This window comes from Crotalus tigris, unplaced genomic scaffold (assembly GCF_016545835.1).
Source record: "Crotalus tigris isolate CLP2741 ecotype Arizona unplaced genomic scaffold, ASM1654583v1 scf7180000023825.297174, whole genome shotgun sequence".
Taxonomy (NCBI): Eukaryota; Metazoa; Chordata; class Lepidosauria; order Squamata; family Viperidae; genus Crotalus; species Crotalus tigris.
The window spans coordinates 140,931-161,293 of NW_024100210.1; the positions used below are offsets into that span (position 1 = coordinate 140,931).

Below are 20,363 nucleotides of genomic sequence, written 5' to 3' on the forward strand. Positions count from 1 at the left end.
GCAGCAGGGCCCCGAAAATGGGGGCTAAGAAAGAAGGGGTGATTGGAATCTGTAATAAAAGAAGCGCAAGGTATATTTTATTGATTCCCTTTTCATTCCGGAATTAAAGATGGCATACAAAGAACTTCCTGTGTAGCGTGCTGTAATTTATGGCATAAATGTCCCCCCCCAGACAGCCTACCTACAATGTGATCCACTAGAAAAAAATTGTTACCAGTCCTCTGAATTGTGTTAGTGAAATGAACAAATGTACAATTCTTTGGTTTCTTCTAAATTCAGGATCATTCATCTGCAGACTTTAAATATCAGTTCATTGCTCCAAATATTGTTTCTCTCTTTACTTTTAGGCATTCCTTAGAAAACCTTAAAGAAAATTTGACTTTCTTTTAAATGAAAATGATGACATGGTGTAATATGTTGTTGTTGTTTTTCGTCTGAGGTTTATTTACCTATTATTAAGAACTGCTAAGGACCAGATGACTTTACTATGTCCTGATATGTAAAAACCATGGAACTCTTTTTCATATGATCCTATGAGCGCACATGAATGGATGGCTCTGCCCAAATGGACGCAGGTTACTTTGTGAGCTGAGCTCTTCCCAAGAAGCTGAGACTGGGAGCACAGCCACTTCTCAGAAGCCGCCTGACCATGGATGAAAACTGCGGGCTGATTGGAGAAGGCTGAAGGGGATGTGGATTCCAAAGATTTGGAGTTAAACAAACTCAGTGTGTGATGAACTGGGCTTTCTTAAGAAGATTGGGGAATGGACTTATTTTATTTAACTGGAAAATAATTTAAACTGAAGTTTTTTGGTAAAATGGATTGACAGCAGAGGTTTATGATTTTGGGGAATAAGACACAATTGTTGGGAAAGTTCTCAATCAAAATCTTAAGGAAAAGCTTTATTATAAAGAATCAAACGAGTATATTTGATCCTGGACGGATCAGAGACAATGATTGGGGTGACTTACTGTAAATAACAAGCCATTGTAGTTAAATACAATAGATCAGGGCTTTTCAACCAGTGGTACGAGTACCACCTCTGGTTCATTGGCACCTGGCAGGTGGTACACGACCATCCTAAAAACTGGTAGCGGGGGAAGGGAATGAGCTGAACCAGTGGCAGCACCGCCCAAGCCTGAGCGAGAGATGGCTGGAGCTGCAGGGCTGTCAAGGCTCAGTGGAAGCGCCAGGATCAGCGCCAGGCTCCAGCTGGAGCTCGGCACTGATCCTGGCACTTCTGAGCACAGAAGAAGCGCCAATCAGCTGGAATGTTGCAGCACCTCCAGGGTCTTGTGATTTACATTCAGATGCTTGGCAACTGATTCATATTTATGATGCTCACAGTGTCCCAGGATCATATAAAATGACCAAAACCTGCAGCAACCACCCAGCAGATGGGGGGGATAAAAACCAAACAGCCCCCCACCCCACCCCGCTGCCAATCCTCAACAGAAATGCTCACAACAATGAAAACCTCGGACAAGAGGAAGAGCGCCACCAGGTGGGCAGGCAGGTGTCTTGCTCAGCTGTGGCTTGGAGGGCACTTTTTTCAGTGCCATTGTAACATCGAACAGTCACTAAGCAAACTGTTGTAAATTGAAGACTACTTGTAACTTTATCACTTTTTTCCTTTTTTTTGATCAGGTTTTTGACACCTTGCTAGGCGACTGGTGGTACTCGGATGTTGCCATAGCCTAAAAGTGGTTGTTGTTGTTGTTAATTGTGAAGTCGTGTCCGACCCATCGCGACCCCATGGACAACATTCCTCCAGGTCTTCCTGTCCTCTACCATCTTCTGGAGTCCATTTAAATTCACACCTACTGCTTCAGTGACTCCATCCAGCCATCTCATTCTCTGTCGTCCCCTTCTTCTATTGCCCTCAATCTTTTCCAGCATTAGGCTCTTCTCCAGTGAATCCTTCCTTCTCATTAGGTGGCCAAAGTACTGGAGTTTCAACTTCAGGATCTGGCCTTCCAAAGAGCAGTCGGGGTTGATCTCTTCTAGGACTGACCGGTTTGAACGCCTTGCAGTCCAGTGGTACCACTAAAAGTGGTACAATGGGTGAAAAGGTTGAAAAGCTCTGATCTAGGGCTTCCGGTGGATCTGTGCGCGCGATGGCGGCTACTTTGTAGCCGTCCTCCTGGGTAAGTGTTTGAATCTCTATGAACAGCGGACATCAGCTGTTCAGCGGTTCAAAATCCCCCTCCCGGGCAAAGGGAGGGGGAAGAGGATTGTCTGAATAGTGGTAGAGCCTCATATGCACCCCCAAGGTTTTTTTGGGGGGGGTGAAAGGAGTGCTCCCACGGAGTTCAGACTGTCTCCGCTTCCCAGCTGCTTTTGTCTCTAGGGACAAAACAAGCCGCTGCAACCACCTCCGCGATTAAAGTGATCTGGTGAGTTTTTCTTAGAAGCGGACAGAGCTGAGTAGAGGATTTTGCTTTTGCTTTCTCTGATCTTATTTGGATTTTAAGTTTAAAGATTTACTTTTATTCCCTCTTTTTGCTTTTTTCTTTTGTTGAAAGGGAAAGTAAAATGGCGATCGGCAGGCTTTTTGGTCCTTTTTTTTTGACTGGAATGTGTATTGGATTGATTATTCATAATGATCTGTTGATGTTGGGTTTGGATTTTAGGAGGATTATTTCTCCTGTTTAACTCTTTTTATTCTTTGAAGGTTTTCTCTATTTTTATTCCCCTTTTTTGTTTTCTCTTTTGTTGAAAGAGAAAGTAAAATGGCGATCGGCAGGCTTTTTGGTGTTTTTTTTTTAATGATTGGAACGGAATGGAATGGACTTGTTTATATGGAGGGAAGTGTGTAGTGGGGTGCCCCAGGGCTCTGTTCTGGGCCCAGTACTCTTCAACATCTTCATCAACGATTTGGATGAAGGGATAGATGGGGAACTCATCAAATTTGCAGATGACACCAAGCTGGCAGGAATAGCCCACACTCCAGAAGACAGGCTTCAGATACAGAAGGATCTGGACAGACTTGAACACTGGGCACTAACTAACAAAATGAAATTCAATGGTGAAAAAAGCAAGGTTCTACATTTAGGCAAGAAAACCAAATGCACAAGTACAGCATAGGTGGCACCATGCTCAATAGTAGTAACTGTGAGAGGGACCTCGGAGTCCTAGTAGACAATCACTTAAATATGAGCCAGCAGTGTGCGTCAGCTGCCAAAAAGGCCAACACAGTGCTAGGCTGCATTAACAGAGGGATAGAATCAAGATCACGTGAAGTATTAATACCACTCTTCAATGCCTTGGTAAGGCCACACTTGGAATACTGCATCCAGTTTGGTCACCACGATGTAAAAAAGATGTTGAGACTCTAAAAAGAGTACAGAGAAGAGCAACAAAGATGATTAGGGGACTGGAGGCTAAAACATATAAGGAACGGTTGCTAGAATTGGGTATGTCTAGTTTAACGAAGAGAAGGACAAGGGGGACATGATAGCAGTATTCCAATATCTCAGGGGCTGCCATAAAGAAGAGGGAATTAAGCTATTTTCCAAAGCACCTGAAGGCAGGCCAAGAAGCAACGGGTGGAAACTCATCAAGGAGAGAAGCAACCTAGAACTAAGGAGAAACTTCCTGACCGTGAGAACAATTAATCAGTGGAACAGCTTGCCTCCAGACGCAGTAAATGCTCCAACACTGGAAGTTTTTAAGAAGAGACTGGACAGCCATTTGTCCGAAATGGTGTAGGGTTTCCTGCCTGAGCAGGGGGTTGGACTAGATGACCTCCAAGGTCCCTTCCAACTTTACTATTATTATTATTATTTATAATGATTTTTTTTGATGTTGGGTTTGGATTTTAGGAGGATTATTATTTTTGTTTAACTTTTTTTTATTTTTTGAAGGATTTTTTTTGTTTCGTCTTTTGTACTTTTAAAAAAAATGGAATGGATTTTTTCTATTTAATCATTTTTTTTCTCTTCCCCTTTTCTTTTTTTAACTTTTTTCTTTTTATTATAATGATTTCCCTTTGAAGGGTTTTTTGGAGTTAATCTCTCTTTTTCTTTTGTTTAACTTTTTCTTTCCTTTTTTTGGGGGGGGGGTAATTTTTAAGAAGGAGTAAAGATTTGTTAAGATGGCTCCAAAGCGTTCAGCAATTCCTATAGCTTCTAAGGTGGTTTCTTCTTCGGTGTTATCATCAGCCCAACAACCTAAATCAATAGCTTCACCCTCTTCTTTGGCACACTTAATAACGGTGAAGGATTTGCAAGACATAATGGGAAATGCTATATCTCAAATTAGGGAAGAAATGAAAGAGATTTCAGAGGAAAATAATAGGATTTTGAGACAAGAGATAGTTTTGGCTTTAAAAGGAGTTGCCTCTGTTCTTGAAAAGTTGAATTCTCGTGTAGAAGAGGTTGAGGAAAAAGTGGAATTGATGGAGGGAAAATTTGAAAGTATGGAAAAAGAGATGGAAAATTTTCAAGATGAGATTCTTATGCTTCAATATAGACAAATGGAATATGCTTTAAGAATTAGAGGCTTGAGAGAATCTTTGCAAGGAGATCTGAGAGAGATGGTTGCAAATGACTTTGCTGTGATTTTGAATAGAGAAAAAGAGGAAAAACTTAGTGAAATTGAAAAAACATTTAGAGTTAATTCCGTGGTGGCAGAGCAAAGGAATTTGCCAAGAGATGTGGCAATTTATTTTGGGAAAAGATCCCTGCGCAATGAAATTATACAAGCTTTTTATAAGAAGAGGTTTCAAATTGCTTCACAAGATGTTATAATTCTAAAGGAAATCCCATCTAAAATTTTAAGAAGAAGAAAGGAGTTTGCTTTTTTAGCAGATGAACTTAAAAAGAGGCGAATGTTGCTCAGATGGGATGCTCCGATTGGAATGGTGGTGAATTACCTGGGGACATGTTATAGACTTAATACAGTTTTTAAAGCAAAAGAGTTTTACACTTCGGTCCTGGGGGTATGTTTATCGCCATCCATTACGTTCAAAGCCTTGGAAGAGAAGAAGGTAGAATTGCAGTCTGAAGAGCCTATATTTATGAAAAATGGGGAGGGGGCTCAACAAGTTGAGATGAAGGAGCAGAGGATAACCAGTGCAACATATAAATGTAAAGAAAAGGAGCAACAGAAGAAGGAGGTTAAGGAAGCCTCACAAGTATTGGTTTCTGAGTCTGTGGGAGAAGCAAGATTTATAAACTTTTTGGAGCAACCTTTAAGGGTAGAATTGCAGCCTGAAGAGCCTACATTCATGAAAAATGGAAAACCTCAGTTCGAGGGGCCTCAACAAGTCGAGATGAAGGAGCAGAGGACAACTCGTGCAACACATAAACGTAAAGAAAAGGAGCAACAGAACAAAGAGTTTAAGGAAGCCTCACAAGTATCGGTTTCTGAGTCTGCGGGAGAAGCAAGAATTATAAACTTTTTGGAGCAACCTTTAAGAGCAGATTTCAAAGCACTTCTTTTGAGGTTTTTGGATAAGAGAGATTGATAAGGAATGTATAGATTGTTTTTAGGTTATTGATAGATTATAGTTCATTGTGGATGGAATTGGTTAATGGTAAAGAGGAGAGAAGATTATGGAGATTGTATGAAAATTTTAGATAAGAAGTTTAAGTTTAGCAGTTTAAGCAGTATTCAAAAGAGTATTTTGTTTTAATGGTATAATGAATGCTTATATGTTTATTTTTGTGTTTTAGGATAAAGAAAGAGGGAGAGATTAGATTTTATATTGTATGCACAGATATCTAAGGAGTATTTAAAGGAACATTTTGCTTTAAATATGTATAAGGGGATTTTAATGTTTTTACATTTGTGTTTTTGAGGGAGTTTATAAAGAATGATGGATAAATATAACTATGATATTTTATTGATAGATTATAGTTCATTGTGGATGGATTTGGTTATTGGTAAAGAGGAGAGAAGATTGTGGAGATTGTATGAAAATTTTAGATAAGAAGTTTAAGTTTAGCAATTTAAGGAGTATTCAAAAGAGTATTTTGTTTTAATGGTATAACGAATGTTTATATGTTTATTTTTGTGTTTTAGGATAAAGAAAGAGGGAGAGATTAGATTCTATATTGTATGTATAGATATCTAAGGAGTATTTAAAGGAACATCTTGCTTTAAATATGTATAAGGGAATTTTAATGTTTTAAGTAATGTTTACATTTGTGTTTTTGAGGGAGTTTATAAAGAATGATGGATAATAATATAACTATGACATTAGAAAATGTTTAGAGTATATTATAATCTGTTTATATATATATTATTTAGTTTTTCAATAACTTATACTTAAAATTTACTATTGTTAATTATTTTATAACTTGTTTAATTAATGTATTTAGATTTGTTTAGGATTTATATGTGTTTTAAGATTTTCTAAAATTTTTTAATTAAACCTGTATTCAGCTCTGGGAAGGTTGGGGGAGGGCATGGGAGGATTGGGGAGGTTGGGGAGGGTATGGGAGGGTCGGGGGGGGTTGGGGAAGGGAATTGTTTTGTAAAACTTAAAAATTTTTCAATAAAAAAAAAAAGAAAAGCTCTGATCTAGAAGACTGGCAAAAGCTTTAGGATAGAAATATTAAACTTACTAAAGCAGCCACAGGTTGAGAACCGCTGGTCTAGGCCATGGAAGAGAAGGATTGGGGGGGGGGGCATGATGGCTGTCTTCCACTACTTGAGGGGCTGTCACGAAGAGGAGATCAACTTATTCTCTAGGGCAGGGGTAGGCAACCTTGGCTCTTTTATGACTCGTGGACTTCAACTCCCAGAATTTCTGAGCCTGCATGGCTCAGCTTGGAAACCTCTGCCTTTCCCCTCAGCATGGCTGGCTCAGGAATTCTGGGAGTTGAAGTCCACGAGTCATAAAAGAGCCAAGGTTGCCTACCCCTGCTCTAGGGCAACAAAAGGCAGAACAAGAAGTTCATGGATGGAAGGTTGTCAAAGGAAGATCCAATCTAGAAGTAAGGAGAAATTTTCTGTCAGTGAGTGCAATTGATCAATGGAATAACCTTTCATTCCAGCATGATTATAGCAGGTTATTCTCTATCTCTCTTTGTCTCTGTCTCTCTGTCTCTGTCTCTCATTACAATGTTCTCTGTTTTTCAAATATTTTTATTAAGGATTATAAATGAAAAGAGTAAAAGCCAGTGCAAACTATAAAAACCACAAATAGAAAAATAGAAAAGAAAAAAAATGCAGGGGAAAAAAAAGAAAAGGACAGGAGAAAGAGAGAAAAAAACCTTTTCTCCTTCATCCCAACAGGTAAAAACAATTTTGGCAGCTAATCTACCATCTTTAAATACAGCATAATTATCCCCATACGTCATCTCTTAATTAAACAAACATCAAAATATTTCATTAAACGTTCTTTACTAAAAGTCTAGTAAGGCAACCACATATATTCATATTCTCTCTCTCTCTCTATCCCCCCCCCGTCCCTCCCTCCCTCCCCCTCCCAGCAAAGCACTTTCTTGGATAGTAGGACAACGACCTGCAGAATTAACCAACCGGCTTTGTTTTTCTTGATTCAGAAAAGTATTCCAGCAGTATTCAACAAATCATTATTAAGAGACGAATACCTTCTTGTTAAGCCATTTTATTTGGATAGGTTGAATTTGTGTTGTTAAGTGAGACATTTGTTTAATGAGTTTTGCCCCATTTTGCGACCTTTCTTACCACTGTTGCTAAGTGAATCACTGCATTCGATAATTTAGTAACCAGGTGGTTAAGTGAATCTGGTTTCTCCTTGTCAGAAGGTCACAAAAGGGATCAGATGACCTTGGGGCACAATGGAACCAGCAGGAGGCCCAAGACCTGCTCAGCAGAGCTGGCAGGCAGGGACCGCGAGGAGCAGTCAGGATTGGAGGAGCAGAAGTCAACACTGCCAAATAGGAGGAAGGAAAGGAAAAGTGGGGGGTCTTTAAATAGTCACGCCCACTTTCCCCCCTTTTTCCTATTTTGTGCAAGACATGTGTATGCCAGTCAGTTTGGAAGCCTCTGTTTAAGTGTGTGCGTGTGCACAGACATAGGCTGACTTAGGAGCGAAAACACTGCTGGTAGATCTTGTGGGATTTTTGCACGCAGTTTACTTGTGGGTGGGAAGAAGATCAGAGCAGTCAGTCAGAGCCCAGATTGTTTGCCTATTGAGAAAGAGAGAAAGAGGGGGGGAAGGAAGGAAGGGAGGGAAGGAGGAAGGAAGGAAGGAAAAAAGAGAAAGAAAACAGGAAGAGGAAGGAAGATATAACCTTCAGCAAAGCTGCCTCCCTGCAAAAGAAACACATTCGCACTTATGTGAGCAGACATGTGCCCCCACAAGCAGCTCCCCCCTCAACCTCCCCTAAGCCAAAAGCCTCGCGCTGCCTTAATTGCAGGCAAAATCTGCTGAAAGCCCAACCAGCCCGTGCAGAAGCGCTGCCTGCTCGCCTTTCCAGGGCGCTCCAGCCCAGCTTCTTTCCTCCCTTTTAGCTGGACAAACTTTAAAATCAGCCTTTTCTATTTATTTATTTATTGGGGGGGGATCTGCAAGCATGCCAAATGGGGCGGTGGGTCAGGCCAAAGAAGAGCGGCCATTCAGGAGGAAGCGCAACCTGCCCACCAGCCGATCCAGGCTGAGCTCCTCCCGAGCAAGTGCGTCGGCCGGGTGACGCCGAGGCCACTTTGGAAACCGAAAGTAAGCATTGGGCAAAGCAAAATGGCTTGCCTCCACCCCTCAGAGCCAAAGGTGTCCTTTTGGAGGAGTAGGAAACGCTGTCACCACTCCCGGCGCTCTCTCTGGGGCTGGGCATCTTTGCACGGCAGAGTGGCAGGGCGCTCGCTCCCTTCTCCTGGCCTACCTGCAAGTCCCTAGGCTCCGACGAGCCTCTTTCCCGGCCAATGATGAAGCGGGTCTGCCTTGTCACGCTGGATATGCTGGAGCCAGCCTTCCTGATCGTCGGCATTGCCCTCCTGGTGGCCCACATCACAGAGAACCTGGTGGACAGCCAGATCAAGCAGGTGAGAAATGGGGCGCGCATCTTCCGGGCTGTGATCCCCGGCGGGGGTGCTTAAGGAACTGTCGCCATGTCTCCTTTGGGGACTGAGACTTCTCTTCCAGCAGCCCAACACACATCCTGTGCCCGCATATGAGAAAACTCCCCGCCCGTTCCACGGATCGTGGCTGGGGCGCACCTGATCCAGTCCCTGAGCTCTGCACCCTGCTCCCCACGATCCCTGCAAATCCATGTTCAGCCCCTGGTTGCAGCCACTCCCTGCAGGGCCCTAACTGCTCTTTGCACCCTGCTTTTCTCGGTCACCCTTCAGGATGGCACCTTGCAAAACCGATCTTGTGAATGCAGGCTTTTCTTTTTTAAAATTGATGCTTCTCTCCACAAGCGAGAAAGCCCACATGTGAAGCAACGTGACATTTTCACGGCGAAGAGAAGGGTCTCAAAGCAGCTGTTTGTGAGGGAAGCAAATACATCTGATACACTTTTAGGGCAAGAGTGGGAAAGAGCTGGGATTGGCATCAGCACAACGAAGTGCCATTTAATTAGCAGTTGGTCGGAGAGAGCGGCCCTGTTGCGAAAAAGTGGGGGGGGGGGAGGAAATGGAAGGAGGGGAGTTGGAGGAAGGTAGAAAAACCCACTCACTTTTCCAACAGTCCTCCCGTCTCTTCCCCTGCTGACGCCACCTGCAGTCCAAAGAACAAAAGAGGTTTGTGGGCAGTCCCACAAATCAAAGTTCAACCAATCAATTCAAACTTCATGTTTTTTTTGTGTGTGAGAAGTTTGAATTGATTGGTTGAAATTTTTTAGTCCCACTTTTTTGGGGGGGGGGACTGCACATGGTGGAGGCAGACTGGGAGCTGCAGGAGATGGCTGAAAAAACCGCATGTGGCTCCGGAGCTGCGGATTGCCGACCCGTGGTCTAGTCCAACCCGCTGCTCAAGGCAGGAGCCTTATATAACCCCAGTCAAATGACTGTCCGGTCTATTCTGGAAAACCTCCAGTGATGGAGCATCCACAATGCCAGAAGGCCAGCTATTCCATTGATCAATTGCACTCACTGACAGAAAATTTCTCCTTACTTCTAGATTGGATCTTCCTTTGACAACCTCCCACCCATGAACTTCTTGTTCTGCCTTCTGTTGCCCTAGAGAATAAGTTGATCTCCTATTCGTGACAGCCCCTCAAGTAGTGGAAGACAGCCATCATTCCTCCCCCAATCCTTCTCTTCCATGGCCTAAACCTCCAGAGCTGCATGCGGCTCTTTCAGCCATCTCCTGTGGCTCCCAGTCTGACTCTGCCATGTGCAGTCCCCCCCCCAAAAAAGTGTGACTAAAAAAGTTCAACCAATTCAATCAATTCAAACTTCTCACACAAAAAAAATCTCAAGAAATTTGAACCAGCAACCAGGGTGGGGCCAGCAGCAATAGCCCCAGTGGGGGCCACAGCAGCCTGTGTTTGCACCACCCTTCAAAGCAACCTTTGATGGAGACCCAGAGAAGCTGATTTTTTTTCTCAACCAAGGGTGCTCTCACTTGAACCGCTGGGCCTGCCACTATCCGGACCCAGGTGCCATGGTCAACATTATTACATCCAACCTAGAAGGAGAAGCAGCTGAATGGCTGAATAATTTATATAGCGAGCAAGCCCCCGAATTGGAAGATCCCCACCTCTTTCTCTTAAGTCTGAGAAAATGATTTGAGGACCCATCCATTGGCCTCAAAGCAGGAGAGATTCACAAAATAAAACAAGCCAGGAGGCGTGCCCTGGAGTACATGCGAGAGTTCCGCAAGATAGCAGGCCGAACAGAGGGGTGGTCCGAACAATCCCTGATTCAATGCTTCGTCGACCTCTCTCAGGCCTGCATCTATCAAGAAGTACCTGATCAGCTACAGCAGCGGTTCTCAACGTTTTGTGACGGCGACCCCGTCACACAAACGTTATGCGCATGCGCGGCGCGGCGCACATGGGGGTGGGGCCCCGCGCGCGGCACGCATGTGCGGCACCGCCCCCCCGCGCGCGGCACGCATGGGCGGGCCCCCCGTGCGTGGCGTGCATGCACGGTGCCACCCCCGGAGGTGCGCCGCCGCCCCCATGCACGGTGCGCATGCGTGGCGCCGCCCCCTGGAGGCGCGCCGCCACCCCCACGCGCAGCGCGCGTGCGCGGCACCACCCCCCCGGAGGCGCAGCGCGCCCCCGGAGGGGACAAAATGGCGGATCGCCGCCTTTGGCGACCCCCGAAAAGAGGTCGATCGACCCCAAATGGGGTCGCGACCCATAGGTTGAGAACCGCTGAGCTACAGGAATGGTACCAGACAGCCATGAAGCTAGATGTTTGTTTTTTTTTATTGAGAATTTTTAACATTTTACAGAATAAATCCCCTCCCCAAACCCCCCCACCCACCCGTACCCTCCCCCAACTCCCCAAACCTCCCTAACCCTCCCCTGAACCTCCCAGAGTTGATTACAGGCTTGTCCAGAATGTTTCAAAAAAAAAAAAGAGAAAAAGAACTTAAAGCACATATGAAACTTAACACCTATAAATCCTAAACAAATCTAAGTACCTTAAATTAAATAGATTATTTCTAAAAGATAATAATCATTAAGCACATTATAATATACTCTAAAATTCTTCTAATCATACTTATAATATTATCCATCATTCTATATAAATTCCTTCCAAAACACAATTTTAAGCACTACTTTCTTTGAACATCTATAACTAATCTAAATACATTTAGTTAAACAAATTATAGTCCCTCCAGAACACAAATTTAAACAATACTTAAAACTTAAAACATTAAAACAAACAAGTTATACTCAATCAAAAACACAAATCTAAACATTACTTAAAACTTTAAACATTAGAATCCTCACCCAAACACTGGACACATTGTAATATACTCCAAACCTTCTAATGTCATAGATATTATTATCATTTTTATAAGCTCCCCATAAAACACAAATTTATACATTACCTAAAACTTAAAAAAAAACGCCTTTGTACTCATTTAAATCTTATCAGTAACAGATTCCATCCACAATAAGCAGTGAGCATTTAAATCTTCACCAATAACAAATTCCACCCACAAAAAACACAATAACAAATTCCATCCACAATAAACCCAATCCTTGTCAGTCTCAATTGTCCATTTTCATTTTCCATCCATTATCATACTGATATTATTATTGTCAGTCTCGATTGTCCATTTTCGTTATAAATCTTGAAACAAATGCTTTAGGATCTGCCCTCAAAAGCTGCACCAAATTTCCTGAGTCTCCCAACGACTCAAAAGCCAGTACATGTGGGGATTCCTTGAAATCCTTATTCTGTTGGTCTTTTTCTTTGCAATTATATGTTGCACAAATTTTCCTCTGCCCCTTCCTCTCAACTTGTTGAAACCCCTCAATCTGAAATTTTCCATTTTTCATCTCAGATAACCATTCCATCCTTGAAGATTGCTCCAAAGGATTTATAAGTCTTACTTCTCCCACAGATTCAGAAACCACTAGATGTGAATTTTCCTTACTCTTGTTCTGTTGCTGCTTTTCTTTGCAGTTTTGTGCTACACAAGTTGTCTCCTGCTCTTCAATCTGAACGTGTTGAGACCTCTTAGACAGGGGTTCCCCAATTTTAAAGTCTTGAAACTGTAATTCTACATTCATTTCTTCCAAAGTCTTGAACTTAATAGATGGAGATGAACATGCCCCCAGAACTGAAGTATAAAAATCTTTTGCCTGAGAAACAGTATTAAGTCTGTAAGATATCCCCAAGTAATTCACCACCATTCCAATCGGAACATCCCATCTGAACGAAATTCGTCTCATTTTAAGTTCATTTGCTAAAAAGGCAAACTCCTTTCTTCTTCTTAAAATTTTAGATGGGATCTCCTTTAAAATTATAACATCTTGTGAAGCAATTTGAAATCTCTTCTTATAAAAAGCTTGTATAATTTCATTGCGTAAAGATTTTTTCCCAAAGTAAATTACCACATCTCTTGGCAAATTCTTTTGCACTGCCACCGCTGAATTGACTCTAAATAATTTTTCAATCTCACTAAGTATTCCTTCTTTTTCTTTATTCAAAATTACAGCAAAGTCCTTTGCAACCATCTCTTTCAGATCTCCTTGCAAGGACTCTCCCAAGCCTCTAATTCTTAAGGCATATTCCATTTGTCCATATTGAAGCATAAGAATCTCATTTTCCATTTCTTTTTCCATACTTTCAATTTTTCCCTCCATTAATTCAACTTTTTCAGCTACTTCTTCCACACGGGAATTCAACTTTTCAAGAACAGAGGCAACTCCTTTTAAAGCCAAGACTATGTCTTGCCTCAAAATCTTATCATTTTCCTCTAAAATCTTTTTCATTTCTGCCCTAATTTGAGTTGTAAGATTTCCCATCATTTCTTGCATATCCTTCACAATTGTTGGCTGAACCACAGTAGATTTAGGAACTGTGAAACTCCCTGGACGCTTTGGAGCCATCTTAAAAAAAAAACTTTACTCCTTCTTAAAAATTACAAAAATTCCTTCAAAAAAAAAAATCATAACTCCCTCAAAGGAAAATCTTTAAAATAATAAGAAAAAGAAAAAGATAAAGAAAAAAGAGGGAGTTAGAAAAAAAAGAAAAGATAAAAGAAGTTAAAATATGCATTCCAATCATTAAAGTGAAAAAAGGGGGGGGAGAGAAAAGACCAAAATGCCTGCCTTTTAAAAATACAAAAGACAAAGCAAAAAGCTCAAACCAAAACAATAATGTTTAAAAAGTTAAACAACAAAGGTTAATAATACTTCTAAAATCCATCCGATCATTAAAGGAAAAAAAAAAGGAGAAAGTAAAAAAAGCCGATCGCCATTCTAGCTTCCCGGAAAAAAAACGCTAGAAAGTCTCCCGATCGCCATTTTACTTTCCCTTTCAACAGAAAGCAAAAAGTAAAAAGAGAGACTATAAACATAAAAATAAACCTTTAAATTTGAAATACATATAAAATCAAAGAAAGCAAAAAATAAATCCTCTAGTCAACTCTGTCCGCTTCTAAGAAAAACTCACCAGATCACTTTAAACGCGGAGGTGGTTGCGGAGGCTTGTTTTGTCCCAGGGACAAAAGCAGCTGGGAAGCGGAGACAGTCTGAACTCCGTGGGAGCACTCTGTCACCCCCCAAAAAGAAAATTGGGGGTACATAAGAGGCTCTACCACTATTCAGACAACCCTCTCCCCCCCCTTTGCCCGGGAGGGGGATTTTGAGCCGCTGAACAGCTGATGTACGCTGTTCATAGTGGTTCATTACACTTACCCAGGAGGACGGCTACAAAGTAGCCGCCATCGCCAGCGCAGATCCACCGGAAGTCCAAGCTAGATGTTAAGCTTTCTCGCTACAAGAAGCCTCCCCACACGAACCCGAGCAGCAACCAGAGCTACCCGGACAACAATCACCCCCACGAAAGCCTTCAACTACTGCAATGGCTGAGAGACCCAGGCCACCTACATGCCCTTCCTTTAAGTGTTTCCGGTGTGGACAAGAAAGACATCGAGCTGCCACCTATCCAGTCCCCAACCCCAGACTGCAGAGCAGACCAGAACCAGCAATGCTTAGTGGCTAACGAGAGAAAAATCCAACCGGCTCACGTAGGAACCTGTTGCCCAGATTACACCCCACACACAGGAGGATGCCGGGACTCCGGGTGGACCCGCCCCTGCTCTATCCTCCTTTTAAAGCGACGATGAAGGAGAGAACGACCCGATGGTGAGTCGACAAATCCTGCCTTTTTCACTGGCCGCCAAATTTATAATCCCTAAGTCTGGGGCACAAATGGACTTAAATGTGCTAATTGATTCTGGATGCACCCTTTGCATTATTAGTCTGCCGTTTGCCATGAAAAAGGGCATTTGGGCAAAACAGCTTTCCAAACCGGTGAGGTTTGAGCAAGCAGATGGCTCCCTGATGGAAGGGACTCTTGTCACACAATTAACCGAGCCCTTACGCCTAGAAATAACTGCACACTGGGAGTTTATTCACTTCCTGGTGGCTCCAAAAATGACTGAGGTGGTGATCCTAAGGCTAGCCTGGTTAGACAAATGGAAGCCGTTTATCTGGTGGGAGAAAGAAATGAGAACTATGAGACTACCTATAGGGCCTAATCCCCTCATTAATTCAACAGATGTTGCTGGGCATCTTAGGCCACCCGTTGTTATGGTTCCGGCTAATGAAACACTTCAAAGAACTTCCAGGTATAGATTTCCCTAAAAGTCTTTTATTGCTTCAAAATGTCGGCACAGGCATAACGAAGTTTTATGCTAAGATCTGAGTTCTCTTCCTCTGAGCAGTTAAATTATCAGCATGTTCCCTCCCTAAATTAGCTGTCATATATCACATTGTCCAATTAGTGTGAAGGTCAAAGGTTTCCTTCCTCTTTCTTTCTCCCTGGCTTTGCCCCCACCTTCTTCTGCTCTGTATTAACCTCAAAAATACCAGACAGTTCTGCATATTGTCAAAGCAAGAATATACAATATTTGCAACATTGACATCCGGCCCCCCTTACAAGAAGGACAGATCCTGTAAAGTAAACAAAAGCATATGTTAAGGGTTATCTTTCGGTTTGTTGGGGTGTTTCACATGAAACCTTTTGACCAATCTGTCAGCTTTCACTTCACTCGATTTCACCCAGGTGGCTTCAGACAATGGGTATCCCTTCCATTGTATTAGGTACTACAATTTCCCTTTAAATATTCTAGAGTCAAGAATACGTTTTACTTCATAGTGGGTCTGTCCCGCGACTACGAGGGGCCCAGGTGCCTTCTTCGGAAGAGGTCTTAAAGTGGAGCCCTGATAAGGCTTCAACAAGCTACAATGGAAAACTGGGTGAATTTTCCCTAAAAGTCCAGGGAGATTTAGTTCTACTGTGACCGGGTTGATGATCCTTACTATGGGGAAAGGCCCCAAGAATTTAGGTCCCAATTTCTTGCTGGGCAATTTGAGGCGTAGATATTTAGTTGGCAGATAGACCTTTTCCCCAACTTGGAATGTTCTTTGGGGAGTCCTCTTTTACCAGCCTGCTTTTTATAGGTTTCAAAAGCCTTTTTAAAGTAGTTTTTGTGTTTCTCCAAAACTTCTTCCCACCCCCTCACCCACTGATCAAGTGTCTGGGAAGTGGAGGGCAACTGAGGATATTCAGGTATTGGGCTGAACTCTTTTCCTGTGGTCACTCTGAAAGGCGTGTAGCCGATGCTGCTGTGCACAAAATTATTGTACGCCACCTCTGCAAAAAAGAGGAGATCAGTCCAGTTCGTCTGTTGGTAGGAAACGTAGCATCTAAGATATTGCTCCACCATTTTGTTAGCGGCTTCTGCGGCCCCATTGGTAGCCGGATGAAAAGCAGATAATAACCCTTGAGATGATCCAATTAATGTGAGGAAACTTCTCCAAAATTTCGCTGTGAACTGCACCGCCATCTGAAATTATTCACTTAGGGGTGCCATGCAGCCGGTAGATACGTTTCAGGAACAGTGTGGTCAGTCGTTGGGCAGATGGGAGTCCTTTGCAGGCAATGAAATGAGCCTGCTTTGAGAACAGGTCTATTTCAGTCCAGATGACAGTATTTCTTTTTTTTTTTTTTTCAAAGATAATTTTTATTAAATTTTTGGCATTTTACAAAAAACAAAACAATCTTGCCCCCAACCTCCCCAACCCTCCCATTCCCTCCCCCGACCTTCCCAGAGCTGGATATAGGCTTAATTAAAATTTCATCAAAAAATCTTTAAAAAAGATATAAACCATAAATAAATCTAACATTAGTTAAAAATCTAAATACATTAATTAGAAAAATTATAAAATAATTAACAATAGTATATATATAAAGAAAACATGAATACAAAAAATAAATGTTTAGAAAAGAAAAGAATGAAAAAAGGGAAAAAAGAAGAACAAAAAAAAAGAAAAAAAAGAAAATATTCCATTTTAAATATAAATTGTTAAAAAACTAAATATTTTTTTATATCTAACTTATGTTGTATAAAATCTATCCATTTTTTCCATACCGCAACATACTTCTCTTGCAATTGATCCTTTAAGAAAGCCGAAATCTTTGCCATTTCCGCCAATAAGAAACTTTAAGAAACCACTCTTGCAAAGTAGGCAAAGATTCCTTCTTCCAACATTGCCCTACTAACAACCTTGCGGCTGTAATTAAATTTAACATCAGTGTAGTCTCCTTAGTATCACAATCAATAACGATACCTAACAAAAACAATTGTGGGGTAAATTTTACCCTCCTTCTAAAAATTCTTTGAATATTCCACCATATCTTAATCCAAAAGGCTTTTATATTTTTACACGACCACCAAATATGATAATAAGTAGCATCCAAACATCCACATCTCCAACATTTAGGCTGTAAGTCAGGATACATACGAGACATTTTTTGTGGATCAAGGTGCCATCTGTAAAACATTTTATAAAAATTCTCCCTTAAATTCTGGGCTTGTGTAAATTTAACATTTCTCACCCAAATAGTTTCCCAAGTATCTAATAAAACTGGTTCACCAAAATTTTGTGCCCATTTAATCATACATTCTTTAACTAATTCTGCTTCTGAATCCAATTCTATTAACACCCCATAAATTCTCTTAATGTGAGTTCGTCTTTGATCTTTTACTTGTTTAAAAAAATTCTCATCTTCTCTAAGCAAACCCACATTACAATCTACCTTCCATCTATCCACAATTTGTCTATACTGAAACCATGAATATGTAATATTTTCTTGTGCTAAATCTTCCAAAGATTTTAACTGCCAATTTTTACCATCCCATCTAAGTAATTGTGCATAAGAAACACTATCCATCTTAACTCCTCTCCTTATGCCCTCTATCGCATGCCATGGTATGGCCCATGATGGAATTTTAGAATCAGTTCCATAATATTTCCTCCAAACCCGAAGTAAAGAAATCCTTATAATATGAGATTTAAAAACCCTATCAACCTTTTTATTAAAAATTAAATAGGCATGCCATCCAAAAAGTAAGTCCCAACCCTCCAAGAGGAGTATTTCTACATTTGTTAAATTAACCCAATCACTAATTAATGTTAAAACCACAGCATCATAATTCAATTTCAAGTTCGGTACCTTGAGTCCACCTCTCTCACGAGTATCTTGTATGATTTTAAGTTTTACTCTTGGCTTTTTCCCTGCCCAGATAAATTTGTTGATACCTTTCTGCCATTCATTTAAATTAACATTCTTTAAAATAGGTATCATTTGAAATAAAAAAAGAAACTTTGGCAGAACATTCATTTTAATCACCGCAATTCTTCCCAGAAGAGATAATTGCAACTTCTCCCAATTTTTCAAATCTCTTTGTATCTTGACCCACAGCTTTTCATAATTATTTTTATACAATTTTGCATTAGAGACAGATAAAAAAAAAAGCTCCTTCATTTCCCCTCTGATTTGAGATACAGCATTTCCCATTATATCTTTCATATCTTGTACCGTTATTGTTGGCAAAGGAGGAGAAGGTGGTGGTGTAGCTTTAGGTTGTTGTGCCGGTAGAATCGCAGGAGAAGAAGCCACCTTTGGAACTGTAGAAGCTGCTTGTCTCTTTGAAGCCATTTTAAAAAAAACAAAAGATCTTGTTTCTTCTTTCTTCCTTCTTAAAAAAAAAAGCAATAAAAAATATCCTCAAAAAGAATAAAAAAACAAAGGAGAGTTTAAAAATCTCAAATCCACCTTTTAAAAGAAGGAAAAAAGTTTAAAAGAAAGCTATATAGTCCATAACGTTCCGTTTGACTCACTTTTTTCCGGAAAAAAAAAACAAAAACTTTCAAAGCGCCATTTTACTTTCACTCTCCACTCAAACAAAAAAAAAAATCAACCTAAACTAAAAATCAAATAAAAACCAATAAGTTCAATCCTTTACCCAGCTCTGTCTGCTTTAAAAATAACTCACCAGGTTTCTTTAAGCACGGAGGTGATAGCAGCATTTTGCTTTGTTCCCAAAGGATTAAAGACAGCTGGGAGGTGGAGGCAACCCGAACTCCGAGGGAGCTCTCTTTTCACCCCCCAAGAAAAAAATTCCTGGGGGGTTTGAGAGGCTCTACCTCTATTCGGGTGATTCTCTTCTCCCCCTTCGCCCGGGAGGGGGATTTCGAGCTGCAGGACAGCTGATATCTGCTGCGCTCCGCGGTTCTCACGCTCTCCCAGGAGGACGGCTACAAGGTAGCTGCCATCATCGACGCTATCCACTGGAAGTCCCAGATGACAGTATTTCCACTACTTTCAGGTAGGTCTACTATGAAGTCCATTGCTATTTCTTCCCATGGTTGAGAAGAGTCTGCTACGGGTTGCAGTAACCAAGGGGTTTTCCCTGGGATTCTTTTCATTGTGGCACATGCAGTACCACTTTTTACAGTTTTCCACATCCTTTTTCAGCCCCGGCCACCAGAATTGCTGGCGGATGAGGTGTAGGGTTTTCAAATATCCAGCCTGTTTTACATCGTGGCTACGTTTGAGAGCATTAAGACGGAGCGCTTCTGGCAAATATAGCTTCCCCCCTTTGTAAGCCAAGCTATCCCTGCATGTTAGGGAGGCTTGATTATCTTTGAACCATTGGTCAATGAGGAGCTATCGTTTTATTTTTTCACTTCAGGGTCATCAGGATTGGGGCCCCTGCAAGGTGTAAATTGAGCAGCAGTTTGTGGATTGGGAATAATTGCCTCGTTAACCTCCTCTCATTCACTTTTGTACTGCGGTAACCGGGATAGCGCATCAGCTAGGAGGTTCTTTCCTTCTGGTATGTACTTTAGAGTGAAGTTGAAGCAGTTAAAGTACTGTGCCCACCGTACTTGCTTTGGGGACAATTTGCGGGGAGTTTTCAGTGCTTCTAGATTTTTGTGATCTGTCCATACCTCAAATGGCACCTTGCTCCCTTCTAGATAGTGTCGCCAGTTTAATAGCGCCCATCTAATCACGAAGGCCTCTTTCTCCCAGATTGCCCATCTCCGCTTGCTCTCAGTAAGTTTCTTAGAAGTGTAGGCGCAGGGTTGCAGGATCCCATTTTTGTTCTTTTGCAGTAACACAGCTCCAACTGCCACATCGCTGGCATCGGCTTGAATCACAAAGGGTTCCCCTGGGCAGGGGTGCTTTAGAACCGGTTCAGCAGCAAATAGTCTCTTTAAATTCTCAAAAGCTGTTTGACAGCTCATTGTCCATGCTAGTGGTTGGCCCGGTCATGGCTTCCCTCCTCCTTTGCCTGTTTTGAGTAGTTCTATACGAGGTAGGGCAATCTCGGCAAAAGAGGGGATGAATTGACAATAAAAGTTAGCAAAACCCAGAAAGCTCTGGAGCTGTTTGCGAGTCTTTGGGGGCTGCCATTCGATTATAGCTTTCACCTTGGTTG

At 41.7% G+C, this 20,363-nt stretch overlaps 1 protein-coding gene across 11 annotated transcripts in view; it reads right to left on the reverse strand.

Moving 5' to 3' along the window:
- Positions 1-20,363, reverse strand: part of LOC120298244 (zinc finger and SCAN domain-containing protein 2-like) — a 105,691-nt gene that overhangs the window by 53,800 nt on the left and 31,528 nt on the right. For 5 of the 11 annotated variants that reach the window (XR_005554011.1, XM_039321751.1, XM_039321748.1 and 2 more), the window contains 2 exons: positions 9,613-9,653; positions 8,818-8,953 (listed from right to left, as the gene is read on the reverse strand). The gene's annotated coding sequence lies outside the window, so the exon portion shown is untranslated. Of the gene's footprint in view, positions 1-6,789; positions 6,940-7,564; positions 8,249-8,817; positions 8,954-9,612; positions 9,654-20,363 lie in introns of those variants that run through there. The other 6 variants (XM_039321754.1, XM_039321749.1, XM_039321755.1 and 3 more) reach the window with 4 other exon arrangements.